We start from the raw sequence: 6,000 nt of genomic DNA, 5'->3' as shown, positions 1-6,000 counted from the left end.
TCTGAGGAACAAAAGGCGTTTGTGGTTGGCCAAACTGAACCAGGATTTCCAGGGCAAGAATCTTGACCACATTCGTGTTTGTTCTTATCATTTCCAGTCAGGTAGGGAAAATATTTGGCTAATACCTTAATTAATACTGCTTGTACGTTTCTTTACCAACTATTACCTTTAGTTTGTCAAAATATTGCGTTCTTTCCTGCTTACTAAGTACCTCTCTATATGATTTAGCAGCTTCCACATGCTTTTTCTATGGTTTAGACAGCATAAATTAGCAGAACAACGTATTCAGTAAAACATTAACCATGCAATCCATGCTGTTGTTTACATCCGTGTTTAACCAATATGGCCGCACATCCGGGTAACTGACCAAACTGTGAAGTATAGCCAGCTGTTAGCCACCGGCTATGTGAAAATATCTTGAGCTTGTGTTAACTGCAGACCATATTTTAGGCATTTATCCAAAAAAAAAAAAAAAGTGAAAAACCATTGACTTGAAGACAATACAATCAGACATACTAAAATGCTTTTTTTGTTTTTACACCATCCCTGCAGCATTCTAGTGTTGTGGAACAGGAATGCATAGCTGTTTCCCCATTATAAGTCAGTAAAAGAAACCACTTCAGATGTTTTGCCTGAATTGCATTGAATGTTGTTGAAAACAATACTAGACTGGATTACGTTGAACAAAAGTCTCTACGTTCCATGTAGACCTGTCCCTGCTGAAAAAACAGCTAAAACCAGCCTAAGCTGTTGGGTGGTCTTAGCTGGTCAGCAGGCTGGTTTTAGAGGGGTTTTGGCCACTTCCAGGTAAAACCAGCTACTTCCAGCTTAAACCAGCTAAATCCTGCAAACCACCCTAGGCTGGTTTTAGCTGGGGGGTTTTTTCAGCAGGGGTGCAAAAGGTGAAGGCTGAGGCGAAAGTGTTTCAAACTGAAGTACAGCCAGCTGTTATATGGTCGTGACAAAATCCAGTCTAGTATTGTTTTCAACAACATTCAATGCAATTCAGGCAAAACATCTGAAGTGGTTTCTTTTACTGACTTATAATGGGGAAACAGCTATGCATTCCTGTTCCACAACACTAGAATGCTGCAGGGATGGTGTAAAAACAAAAACAAAAAAATGCATTTTAGTACGTCTGATTCCATCGTCTTCAAGTCAATGGCTTTAAAAAAAATAAATAAATTTTTTTGAATAAATGCCTAAAATATGGTCTGCTAAAAAAAGCTAAAACCAGTTGGTTTGCTGGATTTAGCTGGTTTAAGCTGGAAGTAGCTTGTTCCTGACCAGCTAAGACCTGCCTTTAAGTGGCCAAAACTCCTCTAAAACCAGCCTGCTGACCAGCTATGACCAGCTAAGACCACCCAACAGCTTAGGCTGATTTTAGCTGTTATTTCAGCAGGGACAGGCTGCATGGCTAAGGCTAAAGGGTTTCAAACTTAAGCAAGAACAAACGTATCGTATAAGTTGTCCATATGACTTGTGTGCTATATATTTCTAGTCTTATGAAGCAAGATGATGTGACGGCTTTGTGTGAGGAAGAAACTAGAAGACATTATTTACTTTATTAATCACTGTCACACTGACATGCTCATGTTTGATTCGTAAACAAATCGATTCTTCTCAGTGAATCATTTGATCCCATGCACAAAACAGTCTGAATGACTCATTCATAACTCTCATCGATCTCGTGTGCGTTCCCAAAAGTATATATGGTCGCAAGTTCCGTCATTACCGTTCAGTGGAACTTCCTACCATAGTTAGCTAACGATGCTTTTGGGAAACGCAGCCCTGTTTGTTTACTTCGACTTGAGTGAATGATCCGCTTGCAGCGGTTAACAGAATAAACTTTCGGTCTGTTCCTCACACAAAGCCAACGTACGACTTCAGAAGACATGGAGTGTAGTGCAAAAGACTACATTTATCATATTTTTATGTTATATTATTGGTGCATGAAAACTTAAATCCCCAAACAGCGATCAACGAAGACGTTAAAAATGTAGCCTTTTTGCGTTTGCAGGGGGGTGAGTCATAACTTTTTATTTTTTGGCCAACTGTTAATTTAAAATTTTTATTTTCTATTTATTTTACATAGCACTACATCAGTTGTGTGTTTGTTTACATGCTCTGCAAGTCCGATTTTAGTTAGGTTATCGCAATAATTCTTTAGGTCTAATAAAATCCTGCTTCATTCATTAAGTGTGTTTACTCTTGCTAAATGTTAAGTGCTAAATGTGTATAAAATGAACCTTACATTATGATTTTCTGGCATCTGTTTTTATCAGCAGCTGACAAATATAGACTAATGCATGCAGTCTGGATACCTCATGAAATGCCAGTTCAATACATACACAGATAAATGAAAAGAAGAGAAGAGTATGTATTTCTGTGTATGCAGCAAGCACTCATTCTTTTAAGGAAAAAGGTCTGTGTGGTTTAATTGGCTGAATCTCCTCCAGACCCTTTGCTCTTGTGTATATTGGCCTCACAGGACAAAAGGATCTTTTATCTGATCACTGGCTGGAGAACTAATGGAGCAGCTGTCAGATCTGTGTGCCCAGACCGTAATGACATCGGCTTCAGCAGAACAGAACAGGTAGCCCACTCGCTCTCAACGCCCACGGCCTGTGGCTCATTTCCCCTGGGCTTTGAACTGCCCTCACTTTGACCTCTCTCTTTATTTCCCTGTGTTCCCTTTCTCTCTCTCTTGCTTTTCCGAACTTAACAGGGTATGCTTGGCATTGTGCTTTCTCCTTACATTTCTCCTTTTGTTTTCTATGTCTCACTAGATGATGACCAATTGGTTTATCATCCTGTCTGAACCACTGAATCGATCTTTCCGTTGCTTTCATTAAACAAATAATGTCCACTCTGTATTCTGGTTGGATGTGCATTGCAATATGCAGATTTTTCTGTGTTAAGCAGCTTTTAGTTAGGTTTCACATTTCTCCATTGGTAGAGCATGGTGCAAGCAACACTGTCGTCATAGGTTTGAATCCTACAGATTGCATGTATTGATAAAATATGTAGCTTGAATGCACTAAAAGCCACTGACATTGGTTTTCAGTGGTTACATTAACAAAACTGATTTTTAAACATTGATTTAATATATTTAAGCTTTGAGATTTATAAATCAGAATGTTTAATTGTAGAGCTTAGGTTACGTTCTGTTGAAATGGAGAGTAAACAAACAAAAAATCTTAAATATAAAATACTTATGATATGATATACACTACCAATCAAAAGTTTTTGAACAGTACAATTTTTTATGTTTTTAAAGAAGTCTCTTCTACTCACCAAGCCTGCATTTATTTTCAAAGTACAGCAAAAACAGTCAAATGTTGAAATATTTGTACTATTTAAAATAACTGTTTTCTGTATGAATATATTTTAAAATGTAATTTATTCCTGTGATTTCAAAGCTGAATTTTCAGTCACACGATCCTTCGGAAATCATTCTAATATTCTGATTTGCTGCTCAAAAACATTTATTATTATTATTATTAGAATTACTAGAAAAAAGACCTGATTTTGAATGATATAGTGTATAAAGCTTTTTATTTCAGATAAATGCTGATCTTTGGATCTTTCTATTTATCAAAGAATCCTGAAAAATGTACTCATCTGTTTTAAATATTGATGATAATAATAATAAATAATAATAATAATAATAATAAAGAAAAATGTTTCTTGAACAGCAAATCAGCATATTAGAATGATCATGTGACATTGAAGACTGGAGTAATGATGCTGAAAATTAGGAATAAATTATACAGGAATAAATTACATGTTAAAATATATTCAAATAGAAAGCAGTTATTTTAAATGGTAAAAATATTTCAAAATTTTACCGTTTTTGCTGTACTTTGGATCAAATAAATGCAGGCTTGGTGAGCAGAAGAGATGTCTTTAAAAAAAACATTAAAATCTTACTGTTGAAAACCTTTTCACTAGTAGTGTATTCATTTTTAGGATATATGATATAGGCTACAAATCCATGGAAGCTTGTTGGAAGCTGTGGGATAAAAAATAAAAAGGTAATTGCAACCTTTTATCTCACAATTCTGCCTTTTTTAGAATTGTAAGATACAGTATAAACTCACAATTGCAGGACAAAAGTCAGAATTGTGAAATAAAAAGTCCCAACTGAGAGGTGTAAAAAAGTCAGACTTGCAAGACTCAGAATTGCGGAAGTCAGAGTACTGTGTTTATATCTTGCAATTCTGATGTTATATCTCGCAATTCTTTTTTTCCTCAGAATTGAATAATATAAAAAAGTCTGAATGGCAAGATAAAAAGTCACAATTACTAAATATATATATGGTATATACATAAATGGGCTCCCTTACAAATCAGATGGTAGAATCGCTATCAACCCATTGCTGTTTTTGTGGATGAATTATGCAGCTGCTCCTTGGAAACTAAACAAGTGTAATCGGATCAAATCAAATGTTTCTATTGCTTCTATATATGAGGTGAAGCAATTATAAGACCCTTTGTGCAGGGAGTAAATTATATTAATTGAGACTGCAGCTGAGGGGAAACACTTGACAGTACCCACTCACCTGCTCCTGAATGTAATTTACCTTGTTGGAGCCCTTTCTGACATACCCTGTTTCGACAAGTGTCATTCACTTTAATTTCAATGTAACTCTGACACCCAGAACTAGTATTTAAGCGCTGCATGTGTACCAATTCATTTTCACTAGCTGAGAATCATACAAAAGCAGAGATGTCATGTTGATTATGAAATCATTCAGCTATAATGGGAAGATATAGACATAGATACAGATTTAACAGATGTAACAAGAAATGTTTCTTGAGTAGCAAATCAGCATCTTAGAATGATTCTGAAGGATCCAGTGACATTGAAAAATGGAGTAATATTTTAGTAAGTCATTTAATATAATATTCTGTAACAAATTTTAAAAATCATGTTATGGTAAAAACTATCAGCTGGTTCAAGAAATTCAAGGAAAATATGAACATTTATGCACTTGCAAAAAGCTTTTATCCAAAGTGGCTCACATTGCAGTCATAGGGTTCGATAAAAAAAAAAAAAAAACTGTGAAAGCATGACTTTCCCCACACATCCTGTGAATTGTTTGTGTTGCTTTTGGTTTGTTTTCAAGCTAAATTCATTGTCAACTGCACAGTTGTCATTTTTAGGATTAATGTGGTAGCCATCTGTCAATCAGCTGTCAAAACAGAGACGTCTCATATTTTTTCCTGGCATCCTTCATTGGAATTTTGGCACACTATTGTTACATTTATCAGTACCCGAAATCGTCTCAGTTCATCTCTATCTGTCAGAGAAAAAAGAAGGAAAAAAAATAATCAAGCATGCATGGCACCTTCGCCAGGCTGCTAGCTGTTGCTGGCCTACTTCCTAAAAATAGCATCTAATACCAAGGCAGATTCGAAGACTTTTACTGTACTGCTCTCTCTCTCTCTTTCTTTTTCACTGCCTCTCTCACCCTTTCTGGCACCCCCCCCACCCAAACCAACCCAACCTCCACTTTCTCTCTTTGTCTCCCCTTCTGTCTGATATCTCTCTTTCCTCACACCCTCCTTTATTAATGGGCACACTCAAAGTGTTGTTTAGCTATTTATATCAGCTGTGACATGTAAGTATATCAAACAAATTCTGTAGGGTATTCACATATGTATTAATTTGTGAATTGAAATTGCACGCACATTTATTTATAAAATGCGGTTTAAAGCCCATTTCCTCTGTTTTAACACATTGTTTACAATTTGACTCACATATGCTGCTTTCACACAAATAATTAAACCATTCAGTTACAGCATTTTATGCTCATTAATGCTTATTAAAATCGCTCTTTCTCTCACACCACAGGAATGAAGAAATTAGCATGGAAGTAGTGTCGTGGAAATGTTATACACTTAATAGAGAGGGTAACACTCTCCCTCTTCTTAGTCTCTGCCTAAGGCAGCATATGCATGGACACTTCACTGACCGCCTGTTGCATATTGCAC

Source organism: Labeo rohita, chromosome 9 (assembly GCF_022985175.1).
Source record: "Labeo rohita strain BAU-BD-2019 chromosome 9, IGBB_LRoh.1.0, whole genome shotgun sequence".
Taxonomy (NCBI): domain Eukaryota; kingdom Metazoa; phylum Chordata; class Actinopteri; order Cypriniformes; family Cyprinidae; genus Labeo; species Labeo rohita.
The sequence above is the reverse complement of the archived record's forward strand: the minus strand, read 5'-3'. Positions refer to the sequence as shown.